Source organism: Crotalus tigris, unplaced genomic scaffold (genome assembly GCF_016545835.1).
Source record: "Crotalus tigris isolate CLP2741 ecotype Arizona unplaced genomic scaffold, ASM1654583v1 scf7180000017742.2353718, whole genome shotgun sequence".
Lineage (NCBI taxonomy): Eukaryota > Metazoa > Chordata > Lepidosauria > Squamata > Viperidae > Crotalus > Crotalus tigris.
The window spans coordinates 736,581-755,536 of NW_024096609.1; positions in this window are offsets into that span (position 1 = coordinate 736,581).

Here is an 18,956-nt window from a genome sequence, read left to right on the forward strand (position 1 = left end):
TGAAGTGTCAGAGAAATCCATGTGTGTTGCTAGAAAAGGGACCAAAGATGCATTTTGCTGGCTGTACAATAAACCTTTTGAGCAACTGCTTTGTTTCAGAGTTGTAACTTAGCACCACTATGCATTTTGCATTTGCAGAATTAGTTTGACAAGTCTGTATTAAGCAAGGTTCACAAGTGCAAGATAAAATGATTATTTAGAATTAACATTCCTATCTTCCTTTCCTCCAGGAGTTCAAGGCAATGAATATGTTCTCTCTCTTCCTCTTTCCAGATATCCTCCCAACAGTTCTGAGATTCAGAAACCCAAAGTTGTCCAATGAGCATGAACTAGGGTCTTTTCAGTCCATTTTCTCTCCTCAATTCATGCCACTCATTTTAGCAAAGGCCAAAACAAAGGGAGCAGTCCATGTAACCAGAGGAATGTTACAAATAAGATTAGTGTGTTTGTCCCAGTTTAAGCCCTCAATATTAGAAGAGTTATAGAAGAGGTTTACAATGAATTTTGAAACATACTTTGTGGAGGGCTTTGCCAAATTAAAAACATCTGAATTATCTGAAGAAACAGGAAAATAGTAATCTTTATATGGCATACTGCCATTATGTAAGAATAACTTCAAATGAATGAAAGGAAAAAATACCCCAGATAGGATGTGAAGAATACAGTAAAATTATAATTAACTTGTATTAAGATTTAGTGTTTGTACATATAGAATCAAAGGGCTGATAATGGGCAGTTCCAGGAATAATTCCAGGTCTTTATATCTATAAGAGTTGAAATTCCATGACAGCAGCAGTGTTTTAAATTTATTCTTCTGATACATGAACCTGATTTGTAGCAGCCATATATCATGGTTCTGACAGATGAAACTCTTCAAAAGAACTTCGAGGTATTGTTTACCTTAAAGAATCTTTTATTTGAGAAAAAAAGTATCGGCACTACATAGTTAAAGCCAAAAACTGAATTCTCTTCCCCACAATTCCCTCCTCCAATTAACAGTCATAAATCACATTCCCCAATTACTTTGAAGCACAGGCTTTCTCCCCAGCTTTCCAGCCCGCCAAATCTTTATCAACTCTGGGCGCAATAACCTTGGATTCCCACAGCTGAGTTATTATTGTTATGACTAACTGGACTCTCATCCACATCCTCCTTCCAGCATCAACTAACTCTAAAAGCAAAAGAGAAAAATGGCTGCATTTCCATCTGTTGTCAAAGCAAGAACATCCAATGTTAGCAGCGTTGACATCATACATGACTAGGGAACACACATGTCAATAGGAAGGCTTTGGTTAACTGATACAGATCCACTGAGTTCTCTAATTTTTAGAGGAAAAGTCAAGAGATGCTAAGACAGTTGTTATCATGCACTCACCACTTGTGAAAATCAATCAGTCAAAAAGTAGGGTGTGTGGCTATCTTTTCCTTTTATTTTAAATCTCCACCCCCAAGCTCTAGCCATGGTGCTGAAGAGATATCCAGCATTCTTTACTCTTTAGAATATGTGACTCTGTTCAGTTGTTTGCCAAAATCAAATTACTTTAGTGGAGTAGTTCTCATCAATTAGAATCGGTGACCTTCTGGAGCTGAAATGAGTTGAACTTTACACAAAAGCTTTAATCTCTGACATCTAAAAAAAAAAAAGGCAAAGACATCAGATATGGGGGCAAGAATCCATATTCTTCATATTCTAAATTTTTCAGTGAAGCAGCTGAAAAGAGCTTACAGACCGAACCATAGTTTGATGTAATACAATATAATATAATATACATAGTTAATGTAATATATTTCTGTCCTCTTGTTTCTATTTTTTGTCATTCCAAATGGAAGTATTGTCCTTACCCCCAAAATATTGTGCATCCTGAGTTACTGAATATTTTACAACTTTTGTTTTGGCTCAGTGAAATAGGAACTAGCCAGGATTCCACAATGTTCCTCAGCCCTGCAGGCAAGACAGCTTCTTTTCAGCGTTTTCTTTTTTTTTTTTAGACCCAGATAAATTAATATGAGCAAATATTTAGACCTGTGGAAGAAGAGCCTCTCTTGAGATAGTTATGCTCTAATCCAGGCATGTCAAACAGCCGGCCCACGGGCCGGATGCGTCATGCCAAAACCATGCCCACCCCATTGCCGGCAATGGGGAAAAGTCGTGCGACGTCACGTGACATCGCGAGTTTGACATGTCTTCTCTAACCTCAAGTCCAAATTGAAATAATACATTAAATGTATATAATAGGGGATTGCAAGAGATTAGTATTTGGAAATACTCTAAACCAGTGATTCTCAACCTGTGGGTCGGGACCCCATTTGGGGTCGAACGACCATTTCACGGGGGTCGCCAAACAACGCAGTTCACCATTTTTTCCCCCTTTTCCTTAGCTGTGCTACTTCCTTTTATTCTATTGGCTTTTGAAAGCCAATAGAATAAACTCTCTTGAATAGAGTCTAATTCTATTGGCTTTCAAAAGCCAATAGGAATTGTCCAGGCTGTCTCTGCCCTGCTGAGCCCGCCAAAAGTCCCATTCTGCAAACGGTGCTGCACCAGTTGAGTAGTCCTCGACTTACGACCGATTGAGTAGTCCTCGACTTACGACCGGTTGGGGGGTCGCGGCATTAAAAAGGTTGAGAACCACTGCTCTAAACAGTAAAAATATTGTTAATTGCCCCCTTTTCATATTTCTTCTAAGTCCGTTAAAAAAATAGAAGACTCAAGCCTCCTTGGAGAAATAGTAGGTTAGTTGTCCATTTGTGTCTATGATTAAGTCCCATAAGCCTGACAAGGATTTATTTTCCTAACTACTCACAATATAATCTGAATTCTATCTCATATTGTTAGGTTATGAGAAATTCATACTAACTGTGAAATATTAAATAGTCCTCTTCTCTAATATCTGGTTCACCGTATTCATGTCGATCAGTCAGTGATCTAAGACGGAATATATTACAAATGTACAAAACAAGCTAATGGAAAAGATGCTGGGGATTAAGGCATTTCAAAGCTTCTTTGCCAATCCTGTTTAGCTTTACTGAAACCCATGAGATTTACACTTTAAAACCACCACTAAAATGGAAGAACCATGCCTTAAAATTGTGCCATGTCACATACAAAGCATATTCAGAGGTTTACTGCCTCCTTTTTAGTTGAATGAATTGAAGAAATTAGCTAATTAGCTTTCATTAGTTTTATACTAGGTAAGTGCAAGACTAAATGAAGTTAGGACCATGGAACAGCAAAGGACCAGGTCTTGTACCAGAGGTGTTATAAACTAATTGTGTTTCATGGTTATTGTTCTCTGGTGGCAGATAAATCTGAATAGAAATATTGTGCTCATGTGCTGGAAAGCTGTAAGTAGCCGTACTGCAGACTCTTGTCTTTGTTCCACCTAGGGTGGAACATTCAAAGATGTAACTGAGAAGGAGGAGGGGAGAAAAGTATTTTAATAAAACTCTGATTAAGCAGTCAATTTAGCAAAAGGCCATCCATAAAAAAATAGCTTCTTCAAAGGCTTCTCTAATGGCCCTATGTGTTATGTCAGAACTGGGTAATAGAATCTATATCTGCAAGAGCTATAAAATAGAGTCGGTGAATGCCTGATAATAGAATGTGTTATATGTTTAATTAGCCAGACTAATCAATTGAGCCAAAAAGAAATATAGCTTAACATAAAGCTTGGCATGTGTTCTTGCATTGCTAACCATTGCTTGGGCTTAGTTTCATATTCCCACAATACTCTGGCAGTTCCAAAGTCCACCCCATCCCACTCCTCCTGGATCTGTGCAGGGCTTGTCCCTGATAATTTACAACATCCTTGCCCAATGTGATTGATTGATTGAGTGCCATCAAATCATTCTCAACTCCCAGTGACCCCATAGATAGATATTCTCCCATTATGATCTATCTCTAATCTAGTCTTTCAGGACTTGCAATAGTACAACCTTCACCTCTGCCATTGAGCCCATGCACCGCCTCTTGGAGCCTTCTGAATGCAGACTACAGATCCTATTATTTAAGGACAGTGGGACAGTGCTGGGTATAAACAATGGATATTGTAGTTTTACACGCCCATAGGAAATATTATTCGGGGAGGCTAATTATAAATGTTTATTTTCTGATAGCTTTGTGCTATAGCACAAAGTTTCTATGTTGACCCTTGCTTATGCAAAAGTAAGTGTCATACAGTTCAATGGGACCTAATCCTGGATGAATGCAGTTCATCTGAAAGAAAGTAAAATTTTGGCCTGTTTCTGAGGATCCATGAGTACATGAAAATATACAGGTAAACCTTGCTTAACAACCATAATTGGGACTAGCAACTCTGTTGCTAAGCAATATAGTCACTTATCTTTATAGACTTACAACCTCACTTCTGCTGCAATTATTAAATGAAGCATTCACAGTCATTAAGTGAGACATCATATGTCCATGACTTACAATTTTACTCCTACTGTAACTTCTCCATTGATTCTGTTGGAAGCTGGCTGTGAACATACTTCTGGTCCTCATGTTTATAAACCAATGCAGGAAAATATGCAGTTAATTCTCTCTAGAAAATTTTAAAAAATGACTGGGGGTCACAAACATATCTTGTAGTTTACTTAATGCAAGACATCAGTTCAGCAGTGCCAAGCCAAATGGGACTGTAGGATTCTGCAATGGTCATAAATGCTCACTGGTTGTGAAACAGCTGAATTGTGATCATGTGACCACAGGGACACTGCAGGGGTCATAAGTGCAACATAAAGTTATGTTTTCAGCACCATTGTAATTTCAAATGGCAATCATTAAGCAAGGGCTATCTCTGCATTTAATAGCATGTCACTCATTTAAATGTTGGGCAAATGCTTTAAAGACTCGGGTATTGAACCTTTCTGCTAGATTTGAGGATTTTTGCTAGATAGAAAAATATTTACTTAGCTACTTTTATGTGTAGCTAATTTAGATGTTTCACAACCAGTGAGCATTTATGAACATTGCAGCATCCTACAATCCTGTGATCGCCATTTGCATACTTCACAGCCAGCTTCCAACAGAGTCAATGGAGAAACTGAAGGGGTTACTAATTCGGAAAGGTTTCTCTTAATTCAGACTTTGGCTTTGACACTGCTGAACTGATGTCTTGCATTTAGTGTCACAAGTTCCGACTAATGAAGCACTTCAAAGAACTTTCAGGCATGTTTCCTAAAGTCTTTATTTGCAGAGCTACAATTTATGCCGGTCACCATTGGACTAGTTGATGCCAGAATCTGAACTTCCGGTCGCTGGCATCAAGCTTTCCTTGCTCAACCCCTCCCTTCTCATGCAGTCACAGGTCACATTATCCAATTAGTGAGAAGGTCAAAAGTTTACTTCCTCTTTCTTTCCCGGGCTTTTTCCCCCACCCAGTCTAAGCTAAGTATTAACCCAATAAATGCCAAACAGTTTTGCATATTGTCAAAGCAAGAATATACAGTATTTGCAGCATTGACATCCGGCCCCCCTTACAAGAAGGACAGAACCTGTAAAGTAAACAAAAGCATATGTTAAGGGTTATCTTTCGGTTTGTTGGGGTGTTTCACATGAAACCTTTTGATCAATCTGTCAGCGTTCACTTCACTAGATTTCACCCATGTGGCTTCAGACAATGGGTCTCCCTTCCATTGTACCAAGTACTGCAATTTCCCCTACTTTCAGGTAGGTCCACTATAAGGTCCATAGCTATGTCTTCCCAGGGTTGAGAAGGGTCTGCCACGGGTTGCAGTAACCCAGGAGTTTTCCCCGGGATTCTTTTCATTGTAGCACATACGGTACAACTTTTTACAAAGTTTTCCACGTCCTTTTTCAGCCCCGGCCACCAAAATTGCCGGCGGGTGAGGTGTAGGGTTTTCAAATATCCAAAGTGTCCAGCCTGCTTTACATTGTGGTTGTGTTTGAGAGCATTTAGACGGAGCGCTTCTGGCAAATATAACTTCCCCCCTTTGTAAGCCAAGCCATCCCTGCATGTTAGGGACGCTTGATTATCTTTGAACCATTGGTCAGTGAGGAGCTCTCGTTTTATTTTCGTCACTCCAGGGTCATCCGGATTGGGGACCCTGCGAGGTGTAAGTTGAGTGACAGTTTGTGGATTGGGAATAATTGCCTCGTTAACCTGCTCTCGTTCACTTTTGTACTGGGGTAATCGGGATAGCGCATCAGCTAGAAAGTTCTTTCCTCCTGGTATGTACTTTAGAGTGAAGTTGAAGCGGTTAAAGTACTGTGCCCACCGTACTTGCTTTGGTGACAATTTGCGAGGAGTTTTCAGTGCCTCTAGGTTCTTGTGATCAGTCCATACCTCAAATGGCACCTTGCTCCCTTCTAGATAGTGTCGCCAGTTCAATAGCGCCCACCTAAGTGCGAAGGCCTCTTTCTCCCAGATTGCCCATCTTCGCTCGGTCTCCGTGAATTTCTTAGAGGTGTAGGCACAGGATTGCAGGATCCCATTTTTGTTCTTTTGAAGTAACACTGCTCCAACCGCCACATCGCTGGCGTCGGCTTGAATCACAAAGGGTTCCCCTGGGCAGGGGTGCTTTAGAACCGGTTCAGCGGCAAATAGTCTCTTTAAATTCTCAAAAGCTGTTTGACAGCTCATTGTCCATGCTAGTTGTTGGCCCGGTCGTGGCTTCCCTCCTCCTTTGCCTGTTTTGAGTAGTTCTGTAAGAGGAAGGGCTATCTCGGCAAAAGAAGGGATGAATTGACGATAAAAGTTGGCAAAACCCAGAAAGCTTTGGAGCTGTTTGCGAGTCCTTGGGGGTTGCCATTCGATTATAGTTTTTACCTTGGCTGGATCCATTTCAATACCCTCATTGGAAATTCGGTAGCCAAGATAGTCTAATTGGGTTCGGTGAAATTCACATTTTGACAATTTGACATAAAGCTTGGCATTCAATAGTTTCTTTAACACTTCTCTCACTAGTTTTATGTGATCATTCATGTTTGTGCTGTATATCAGGATATCATCAAGATACACCAAAACCCCTTTGTACAAGTGATCATGTAGAACCTCATTAATCAACTGCATAAATACAGCTGGGGCCCCCTGTAGTCCAAATGGCATGACTTTGAACTGATAGCTCCCCAGAGGGCAGTTGAAGGCAGTTTTCCACTCGTCTCCCTCTTTTATTCTCACCCGGTAGTATGCCTCTCTTAGGTCTAACTTAGTGAAGACACTCCCCTTAGCCAGGTGGGTCAATAAATCCTTTAGGAGGGGGAGGGGGTATTTATTTTCCACACTTACAGCATTGAGTCCCTTGTAGTCTACGCAGAAACAAAGAGACCCATCTTTTTTCTCTTTGAACAACACAGGGGCTCCCACGGAAGATTTGGCCCGTTCAATAAACCCCCTCGCTAGGTTCTTGTTCACATATCGCTGCATCTCCTCCATTTCGAGGGGGGACATAGCATACATCCTCGGATGTGGGAGTTTGGCTCCAGGCACCAGTTCGATGGAGCAGTCATTGGGTCTGTGAGGGGGTAGGGCATCACATTCTTTTTCACTGAACACCTCCGCCAGGTCCAAGTATTCTTTGGGGATGACTGGTTCACCTGGGGTCAGTGAGACGGCCATGTGCGCTCACTCATTGGGTGGCCTAAGATGCCCAGTAACATCTGTTGAATCAGTGGGGGGATCAGGTCCTATAGGTAGTCTCACAATTCTCATTCCTTTCTCCCACCAGATAAACGGCTTCCATTTGTCCAACCAGGCTAGTCCTAGGATCACTGCCTCGGTCATCTTTGGAGCCACCAGGAAATGAATAAACTCCCAGTGTGCACCTATTTCTAGGCGTAAAGGCTCAGTTAATTGTGTAATCAGAGTCCCTCCCATCAGGGAGCCATCAGCTTGCTCAAATCTCATCGGTTTGGAAAGCTGTTTTGCCCTTATGTCCATTTTCATGGCAAACGCCAGACTAATAATGCAGCGGGTACATCCCGAATCAATTAGTACGTTTAAGTCTATTTGTGCCCCAGACTTAGGGATTACAAGTTTGGCGGGCAGTGAAAAAGGCAGGATTTGTTGACTCACCATTGGGTCGTTTTCTCCTTCTTCGTCGCTATCAAAGAAGGGAAGAGCAGGGGCAGGTCCATCTGGAGTCTTGGCATCCTCCTGTGTGTGGGGTGTAACCTGGGCAACTGGTTCTTGCGTGAGTCGATTGGATTTTTCTCTTGTTAGCCGCTGAGCAGGTTTCTTTTACATCGCCGGTCCTGGCTTGCTCTGCAGTCGAGGGTAGGGGACTGGACAGGTGGCCGCTCGGTGTCCTCCTTGTCCACACTGGAAACACTCGAAGGAAGGGCGTGCAGGTGGCCTGGGTCTCTCAGCCCTTGCAGTGGTTGAAGGCTTTCGTGGGGGTGATTGCTGTTCAGGTTGCTCTGGTTGCTGTTCGGGTTCCTGTGGGGGAGGCTTTTTATAGCGAGAGAGCTTAACATCCAGCTTCACGGCCGTCTGGTACCACTCCTGCAGCCGATCAGGTACTTCTCGATAGATGCAAGCCTGGGAGAGGTGATCATCTAATCCCTCGATGAAGTGATGGATGAGGGACTGCTCAGGCCACCCCTCTATTCGACCTGCCATCTTGCGGAACTCTCGCACGTACTCTAGGGCGGGCCTCCCTGCTTGTTTTATCTTGTGAATTTGTCCTGCTGCTTTGAGGCCGATGGATGGGTCTTCAAATCGTTCTCTCAGTCCTAAGAGAAAGAGATGGGGATCCTCCAATTCGAGGGCTTGCTCGCTATATAGATTGTTCAGCCATTCAGATGCTTCTCCCTCCAGGTTGGCCCCAATGACGTCAACCATGGCCCCTGGTTCCGGATAGAGATAGGCCCAGCGATTTAAGTGAGAACGCACTTGGTTGAGGAAAAAAATCAGCTTCTCTGGGTCCCCATCAAACGTTGCATTGAAGGGTGGTGCAAACACAGGCTGCTGTGGCCCCCACTGGGGCTGGTTCCATGGCTGCTGGCCAGCGGGGTTGGATGGTACCCCCTGCTGCTGTAGGCCTCCCAATGGTGGCTGCGCAAGTGGGGGTTGTAGTGGTCTTCTCTGTTGTTGGACTGCAGGGGGTGGTGGTGCCCTCTGCTGATGCTGATCATCCATTTGCTGGGGAAACCCATCTACCCATTGCTGCAGATGCCTCAGACTGGAACTCACCCTCTCTTCAGGGTTGGGGTCTCTGGCTGGCAAAGGCAGGGTCTGACAGCCTTCCTGCTGGGCTCCCCATCGCCCTTGTGGCCACCCCAGTTGCTGTAGGCCCCAACCTGGCTGCAGATTTATGCCCAGGGGTTGCACGTTTGGGGGCTGTGGCCAACCTCCTTGCTGTGGCTGTTCTCCCCCCAGCTGCTGATTTCCTGGCTTCTGTACCACCCCAAGGCATTGCAAGGCCTCTATTGGCTGTGGTAAGTTCAGAGGACATGGATCAGCCACTTGCTGGGGAACTCAATTTCCCCTTTGCTGCAGAGGATTCAAACTGGGATTCTCTCTCTTAGGGATGAAGGTTTCACTTTGTAGGAACTGTTTTCTGTTTCTCATTTCTAAGTTTTGAAATCTTTCCAACGACTCACCCATAACTGTGTTATCTGTCCATTCTGCTTTTGAAGTCTTCGCTTTCAGCTGGGAAATCTGCCAAATTTCTCTCTCCCCCGACTTGCTGGCTGTCGCTTCCCCCCCCCCGGGGAAACTGTTGCAGCTACGGGGCTGGTTTCAGGCAATTTTTTTTTCTCCATAATGAGATCTCCCCCGAGGCTGCTGTTGATAGATCGGGACGTAGATCGTTTGAAAAGAGTGTGGATTCTGGCATGATGTCACAAGTTCCGACTAATGAAGCACTTCAAAGAACTTTCAGGCATGTTTCCTAAAGTCTTTATTTGCAGAGCTACAAATTTTGCCGGTCACCATGTTAGACTAATTGATGCCAGAATCTGAACTTCCGGTCGCTGGCATCAAGCGTTCCTTGCTCAACCCCTCCCTTCTCATGCAATCACAGGTCACATTATCCAATTAGTGAGAAGGTCAAAAGTTTACTTCCTCTTTCTTTCCCGGGCTTTTTCCCCCGCCCAGTCTAAGCTAAGTATTAACCCAATAAATGCCAAACAGTTTTGCATATTGTCAAAGCAAGAATATACAGTATTTGCAGCATTGACATCTAGTAGACTACGAGATATGTCTGTGACCCCCAGCTAATTTTTAAAATTTTCTAGAGAGAATTAACTGCATGTTTTCCTGCATTAGTTTATAAACACAAGGATAGAAGTATGTTCTCACTTTATTACCTTAAAGCCTTAATCACCTTAAAGCCACAGGACATGAAATTGACTTTAAAAAGACCAGAACTATCGCCAAAACTGAACACTTCAATAAGAGAATAATCAGAGAAGCCATCGAGATAGAAAATGCCCACACAGCATGAATAAACAAGATGATACCTCCCACCTACCAGCCATTTGGAAACCCGCCCTTATTGACAAATGAGTCCCTAACACAAAGAATGACACCAGACCCACACTCACAAAAACCACACAGGATGTCACCATCACACATCCATGCAAAAAGCAAACCCAAACCCACACCGATGATGAGGCACAACCACAAACCAGAAGCCAGACCACAGCTGCATCATTAGCCACTTTAAATCCCTCCAATCCATACATGAAACAAACTGATACCCACCATGAAGATGAGGCATGACCATGAACGTGAAGCCAAACAACAGCAACGCAGCTCACCATCTCACATCCTCTGCAACTCAGACTAACCCAAGCACAACAAAGCCCCCACCCAAACAGAACACTCCCCCATCCAATCAGAGCACAGCCAACCCCCCATCCAATCAGAGCACAGCCAAGCCCCTAACCAATCAGAACACACCTCCACCCAATCAGAACACAGCCAAGCTCCCACCCAATCAGTTCATACCCCCTATGATCACACATTGCTCCTAGAAGCACGAAGCCAAAAACACCAGCCTGAAGATGACGAATGGGACTTCGTCGAAACATCACCCTGACACTTCCAATTTTACGCGGGAGAAAACCCAAATAACCAAAGACAGACATATATATATATATATATATATATATATTGCACAGGTACATGGATATACTGAATACATTCTATGCTGGGGTCCCCAACTCCAGTCCATGGACTGGCACCAGTCTGCAGCATGCCAGCAACCAGCCCATGCAAACAAGCGAAGCCCCATCCATGGGATGCAGGCAGCATGTAAAACCATATCCCCTCTGGTCCGGAGAAAAATCTTTCTCCATGGAACCGGTCCCTGGTGCCCAAAAGGTTGGAGGCCACTGTTCTATGCCACAGTTCAAATAATGTGTGAATAGCCTCACCAAATATTCATGTACTTGAGTTCAGGCAAGGCAGCCATGAAGTGAAGAATAAGAATTGTCTAAAATTAAGGTAGTGGACATTTTGTCCAGCAAGAGAAATGTAACCATCTCTCTTCAGCTCAAAAGTGGTTTTTCTGCCACTAAGTGGGTCAGATGTTAAAATATTCAATAGTGTTGCTTTCTCTGTATCCACCATAGCTGCTGCTGGAGTTTAAAATATTTACTTCCCTTGATGGCTCAATTCCAGATTGAAACATTAAATATTTATAACTTTGGTCATCTCCGTCCATTTGCCCACATTTTGAAAATATTTTTAGCTTTTTAGAAAATAATTGTTTTCCAGATAGGGGAAGGGGCTTCTCATTGGTTCAAGAAAATGTGTCTATGGAAAAGTGGAATATATGAATTTGATGCCACCATTCCCATCTTTTGCTCCTCAAAAACCCTCAAGATAACAAATATAAGGAAACTAATCCTTTAAGGCATGATTGTCAGCAAAACACATGAGGCAGTTTGGTCTAATAGTGAAGGTTCCAGGATAGAAAGTAAGAGACCGTGATTTCAGATCTTGCTTTAACCAAAAAAGCCAACTGGCTAACTTTGGGCCAGACAGTCACTCTCAGCTCAACTTACTTCACAGGATTGTTGTTGTGGGGAAAATAGAGGGAGAAAGATGTGCTGGGTAAGTTCACCACCTTGGGTTGTTTGTAAAAATAGGGCAAGATACAAATAAACAAACAAACAAACAAATAGATAAATAAATTGTTTTGCCTCATTTAGTAGGAAAGGTTTGTTCAGTGCTAAACTATAGGTGACTTGGAAAATTAAATATTATCTCCTAGGGAGGTTCAGTCAGGAACTTGTATATATTACCTTGTACAGGCACACCTTTTTAAAAAAAAATTGCTACCAAGTTAACTATTTGTTAACTCTCTCTGGAGGGAATTAACCCAGTCACAGACAGGTCAACTCTCATGTCTGTAAAAAAGGGTGTTATTTTCATTTTCATTTATTTTTCCTTATCCTGCACTAAGAACTTGGAAATTATATATGGAATTCAGAAGGGTGAGATTGGGTTGTCATGATTTTGCACGGTAGCTTCTTGCTACTCATGTAAGGCAGCCAACAAGAATCATCAACGGACTATTACACTACTGAAGTCCAAAGACTGGCAAATACATTCTATGGCTTAATAGAGAAAAAACTGAGAATCAAGTAAGAGGTTCTCCCATTTTAACCTAACTGATTGAAAGAATTGTGTTGTTATTCCTTGATTTTCATGCTAACATAGAACACTATTTTGTCTCAGGTTTGTGATAAAGATTACTTATTTGGATAGTTCATTTTCACTGCTACAACAGGCAAAATCAACATTAAAGCAGAGTTAAGAAAAGAAGGGAGAGACAGAAATCACATGGAATATTATGAGGACTGTTTGAGGTGATCACAAAAAGTTTCTTCATCCCAAACTCCTAAAGTGACATAACCCAGAATAACAGAGAGAAGAATGGACATGGAATGTTTCAATATTGCCTACTCAGGGTTATTTGGCTGAAGGGATCACTAATTCAGAAAGGTTTCTCTTAATTTCTATGGAGATTCTCAGTCACCCAGGTCAGTTTCTCTTAATTCAGACTAAAACATTTGGACATGATGAACCAAGTAAGGTATCAACTAATATTCAGAAGACTAGTGGACCAGAGGAATGCTGTGGATATAATTAACTTGGACTTCAGTAAGACATTTGATAAAGTAGATCACAACCTACTACTTGATAAGATAGAAAAATGTGGCTTACACAGCATCACCACCAGATGGATTCATAGCTGGCTGACCAGCTGTACTCAGCATGTGGTCCTCAATGGAACTGCATATACATGGAGGGAAGTGTATAGTGGGGTGCCCCAGGGCTCTGTTCTGGGCCCAGTGCTCTTCAACATCTTCATCAACGATTTGGACGAGGGGATAGATGAGGAACTGATCAAATTTGCAGACAACACCAAACTGGCAGGAATAGTCAACACTCCAGAAGATAGGTTTAAGATATAGAAGGATCTTGACAGACTTGAACATTGGGCGCTATCTAACAAAATGAAATTCAATGCTGAAAAAAGTAAGGTTCTACATTTAGGCAAGAAAAACCAAACAAACAGGTATAGTATAGGTGGTACTTTGCTCAATAGTAGCAACTGTATAGTGCAGTTATTAAGTCTGCAGATCTGAGCTGCAAATATTGGGACAATTGCTAGGGTAGATGACGGGAAGTAGTCATCAATATTTTTGCAGTCCAAGTCTGCTAGGTTTAGTAATGATAGCCACCAACCTGGATGACTTTTTTAAAGAAGATTACACAAATATACTAAGATTATAGAGTTTAAAGTCTTCATGATTAGCAACCACATGTTTTTAGATAAAAGTTGCTAGGAAATAGTCAGAGAGACTGATTGCCTGATATCAAATCTTGTTTGAGGACTAACAGCTTCTGGGTTGTTATGGAAAAACTTTGCTCTGACTGCCTCATTCCCCAAAGAAAAAGAGCTCAGCTGAAAGGTAGTGTGAATGAATTGTTCAAATTTACCTCATTGAAAATCTTATTGACAGCTGAATAAACTTGTAGTCCTGATTCCACCATGTCCTTGTGTTGATTTCTTTCTTCACACCTGTATGTGATTATATGCATGCGGCAGCCAAATTCCATCTCGGCTTGCTGCATCCCATTTTGGGTGTTATGATACTGAGCACATATTCAGAATGCCAGTCAGATGTATCTCTAAATTGATACCAGTGTAAAGCATGGAGAAAGAGGTTGATATGGCTGCAGGCTCATTTTCTTTCATTGCTCAACCAGGCCTCCAAGGTCACGGTGGAATGATAACACACTATTCTATGGACTTGATGTTTTTTATCATTATGATGGGTATTTATACTGGAAAGTGCTGGCATGTTCCCCAGGGCAATGTGCCCTTTTGCTACCTCAGAAAGTTGGATCCATATGGAGGTGGGGGGGTTCCCTGGGTTAAATATTTACCAGAAAGTCATGTTGTTTTCCATCAAACAGGAGATCTTCCGTCAAGGCTGTTTGAATCTTTGTGCCTTAATGCCTATTTGGTTCTCTTGGGAGAAGCGCTGAGTGGACTGCCTGAAGCCAAACTCTGATAGAGAAAAAGCACATTGTATTAATTCTCTGCTGCCTTTTATTGTGTGTTCATCAGATCTGTGAGTCTCATTATAAAACAGACTCATCTAAACACAGCTTTCTGGGAGGAATCAGACGTACTCTTTATTCTTGTGTTTATGTGCATTGCCATTTGAGAAAGAGATCTTAGAGAGCTAGCCAGAAAACATCTCCTTCATGCACTGAAGCTGTCAGGGAAAAAGAACAGGCAAAAGCTTGTTGGGAACTATTAAGAAAACAACTTGTAAAGTAAAACCAGAACACAGCCTAATTCCCCTATGCAAACCCATAGTACAGCACACTTTTTGGCAGGTCTGTATATATTCTCAGTCATCTCATAGTTTGAAAAGGGCCATGTTTCTCAAAATAAAACAAGCACAAGGAGATATAATATGGCCATTTTGATAACAGCAAAATGATTAGGACAAAAGCAGACAAGTACAAGTACAATACCCATTGACTCAAGGGCCACACCGGACTCACACCAGAGTATGTGGGGCCAAGTATTGTTTTCAGAAGAGGTTCATGCGTTTTAAAGGGGGAGATACTGTAGGCATCCTTAAACAACTGTAATGAGTGAGGTCCTTTTGTCATATGGATAAGGGACTGAAAGAATAGGTGCCTTAAAGTTTTAAGGCACCTATTTTTTCAGCCCCTTATCCATATGACAAAAGAACCTCACTCTTTTAGGAAGGTGGCTTTGAAGCAAAACCTTGAATGTTCAATTTACAGCTCTGTTTTAAAGGTTAGGAGAGTTCAGATGAGCTAATTTGGTCATCTGAAGCCTGTAAGTCACAAATGTATTCTTGTTTAGGCCTTTCAGATAAGGCAAAGAAGCCATCCATGTTGCTGAGTGTTATAATGAAGGAAGAGATATTTGAATCTGTAGTGTCCTGTGAGGACAAGGAGAATGATAAAACCAGTCCTGAAGAAGGGACCTACACAAGGCATTGGCTGCTGAGTAGCCAAGACTATGATTCGTAGCAAAATTAAAACAATATAAGAAAACAGAGAACATGCCCAACATATCTGAAGGACTCCAAGAAGGGAAAGTTTGTAATAAATTGTCCAGTTGCATAACACGGTAATTATTTAGTAATTGCACAGTATATAATATGATGTTCTAGATCAGTGGTGGTGAACCTATGGCACGGGTGCCAGAGGTGGCACTCAGAGTCCTCTCTGTGGGCACACGTGCTGTTGCCCCAGCCTTGCCTCCCCCCATGACCCCCTCCTCTCCAGCAGCCCCCTGAAGGAGAGTCGCCCCTGAGCATGGCCCACACGGAGCAGTGCAGCCAAGGACATTGCAGCCAGGCAGCATGGACAAGACTCTGCCCTCACACCCCATCATGCAGTTGATGCTGCAGGGCACAGGCAGAGGGCGTGGCTACTAGAGTGCTGCTGGGCTGCCTGCGGAGGACCCTGGAGGTGGAGAGTGGTCCTGTGGGCAGGTGGGGCGGGGGATGGGGGGAGGAGCGGGGGCAGGGCAGGGGGGGATGGAGTGGGGGCAGGATCAGTTTTTGGGCACTCGATCTCTAAAAGGTTCACCATCACTGCTCTAGATAATCTGTATTCCACATTATCTTCTTTTGATACCTGCAAAATAACAAACTGCTCCCTTGACAAAAGTACTGAATGGCATTTTCCTTCCACTGTGCAAAATGAATGAAGAGAAATAAGTTCCTGATTTTACAGAGGTGAGCAACTGGACCTGGCTGAAAACCTGATTTTTACTTGCTATTTATATTGTGAGACAGATGATATCAAGAAATGGATGCTCAGGAAGATGCCCTGTCTTATGCCGCTCTCCAATAATCTTTCTTTCTTCCCATGACACTGAATGAGAATGGAATACAAAAGGGGAATAGTAGCCCTGGCCTTCACAAAATGGATGAGGAAATCTTGCAAATAGCAATTAATTCATAGATCAGAAACTGCCAAAGGCTCATCTATGGGTCAAAGAAAAACATCAGATTTTGAAGCAATGACAAAAATACAAACATTTTGCTCAATATAGTCATGAGCAGTGTCAAAAATTAGTCTAAAGTTTGATCTATATGAATTACTAAATTATCAAACCAAAATTGAAAAATATAATGATTACATAGTCATTAAGCTATTTGTCTAAGTAAATTTGTACTATAAGGAAGAGAAAATAACTATCTAAATTCAGAGTTCCTAAGTCCTGAATCAAGATCTGAAGCACCTATGGCACTGGGCTATCTTTATAAATGTCACCTATAGCTGGAATATTATTGCTCCATTAGCCTTTTATGTTACAATTTTCTAACAACAGAAAAAGTAAATTACATCTAAGTCTAAACAAAATGAATGAGATAAACTAGAAAGTGCTATAAATATTTTATTCGTTTAAATATATGTGCTGCCTGACTCCCAATTACTTTAGGTATTTCACGAATAAAAACATTAAAAATAAGGAAAAAAATACAACAAATATAAAAGAATTAAAAAATGGCAAGGATAACAAATGGACAAGAACCAAAAATGAATCAATATAATCCAACCAGAACTTCACTTATCTTAATGTCTCAATCAGATTCATGAAAGTGTTACTTGAATGGTTCCATTTAAGGATTTATAATTGCACTAAAATATGTTCTATCTTTCATTATTATGCATTTATTTATCTTTCTTTCTTCCCATGGCATTGAATGAGATTGGGATACAAAAGGGGAATAGTAGCTCGGGCCTTCACAAAATGGATGAGAAAATCTTGCAAATAGCAACTAATTCATAGATTAGAGTCACAGTCACATTCATGCATTTATGGAGAATATAGAAATAATTTTGTAATATATTTCTTGATTTGCCAAGAACTGCAATCATCTTCAATAGGTCTGATACTGATGTTCTTCTCCAATATTTCACTTCTTTCATTGCTTAAATGTAAGGAGGAATCCAAAACAAAACCAATGATCCAGAAGTTTCAAAAACCACATTTGATGAGAAAAGGATGTAAAAGACATCATGTTCTCAGAAGAATTCATTTAATCATGGTCTCTTCTGCTCCTTTGCCTTTCTTTTGTCACTGTTCACCACTAGAGGGCACTTCAAACTCAGCAATGATTCATCTCCAAAAAGTAAACTACTATTGCCAAAATATTTAGCCTATTTTCAGAGTTGTAAAATCTTCAAAGAATATTTTTTGTCAGACCCAGGGAAATGAAATCATATTAATGACTATGTTGATGACAAAAAGTGATTAAACATGGAAGGACAAATATGAATGGTTAGAAAGCCTCTAAGGAAGTAATTCATGAAAAAATGCTTCTATATTTCCAATCTCATTTATTTTACAATATATTTAATTACACAACAGGCTGTAATGGCCAAAACTCTCAGATGGAGCCTTGAGATATCCTAGTGAAGAAAGATAGTGGCAAAGCTTTGTGAGCCATCATAAACTGAGTGGGAACTGATGGATGCCCAGAATACAGCATGGTGCTTAAGAATCAATTAAAAATGGCCTTCTCATCTGAGTTTTAGAGCTATTCTAAGCAGTGCCTGACCGATATGATATTAGTCAAAGGGAAGTTGTATTGCAGTCACCAAATATTTTTAAAATGCTTTCAGAAGGGATTTCTGGATGAATTTGACCATTTTTAGAGAAACTGAGGTAATCAGTGAGGTAATCCAAATGAAGCCCAGAGTTCAGCTAGAGGAGTCCCCTAATAATTATGTAAAATTGCAACAGGGTTTGCCCTTGTCAGCCTTGTACGTCAATACCATTGTGTCTGGGAATGGGGAAAAGATGCTTAGAGGCAACAAATGCTGCTTTAAAAACTGCCTTTTGCTTGACAAAAGTCTGCTTCTTACCAAAGGGGAAGTCATGGCTTCCCTCCTCCTGAAATCCAGTTGTACCTCCAACATACATGACATACATTTAAAGGGGGCAGGGGTTTGATCATGAAAGCATCCGTCTTGACTTTTTTTGACCCTCCTTGCAAATACCACTGTGTCAGACCCTGTGACGCCTTGCCGACCGGACGGGTGGAGTCGCTGCGTGCTTACCGTTCCGGAGAGGCCCCATTCGCCGCCCTATGTCTCCCAGCGCCATTGTGGCCGACTGCCGTCTTGGAGCGCTGATGTCATCGGGAGGTGCCGCTGACGTCATCGGGGGCACCTGGCTCCATTTGCTGCTCTTCGGGCATTGCTACTAGCGTGGACTGTGGCCGTACTAGCCTCGCCGGGTCCGACAGCGGTTCGGCGGACTGCGAGGCCAGGTGGCAGGGGAAAGGGACTGTTATTGTTTGAGCTACTGGCAAACGGCCTTGCATGGCCGAGGGTGTATCGGCAGACGGGGAGGAAGCACAAGGGTGAGGTGGTAAGCAGGGGAGGGGCTAAGCACTCAATGGGCGCTTCCTTTTAACACCACCCTAATCATGGCTTGTTGAGCCGGGGCTGGGTCAGGTAGGG